The sequence below is a fragment of the Penaeus monodon genome, chromosome 15, assembly GCF_015228065.2.
Source record: "Penaeus monodon isolate SGIC_2016 chromosome 15, NSTDA_Pmon_1, whole genome shotgun sequence".
Lineage (NCBI taxonomy): Eukaryota > Metazoa > Arthropoda > Malacostraca > Decapoda > Penaeidae > Penaeus > Penaeus monodon.
The window spans coordinates 26000799-26001042 of NC_051400.1; the positions used below are offsets into that span (position 1 = coordinate 26000799).

General features: G+C 37.3%; 1 protein-coding gene across 1 annotated transcript in view; it reads left to right on the forward strand.

Annotated features, from left to right (window-relative positions):
- The window catches only part of LOC119582282, a gene marked incomplete in the record, with an annotated part of 24829 nt that overhangs the window by 16765 nt on the left and 7820 nt on the right, over nucleotides 1-244 (forward strand).

A 244-nucleotide genomic window follows, 5' to 3' on the forward strand; every position in this document is an offset into this window, starting at 1 on the left:
CCCAAAGGTTCAAACATCAAGTATAAAGTACTCACATATTAGCAGTGTTCAGTAAAATTGACCTTGTAACTAATACTAACCGGACTTAAGGTTCTGTTTTGTGAATTGCACGTTCCATGATTACGTTCTTTGATCATTGCTGTTTATCACTGTATACAATCACTTTTTGTGCTGGTGTAACTTTTTCAGATTGCGCAGCTTCGCTTTCTCTTGGCACTTTGGCACATCCTTTCGCGTTTATATT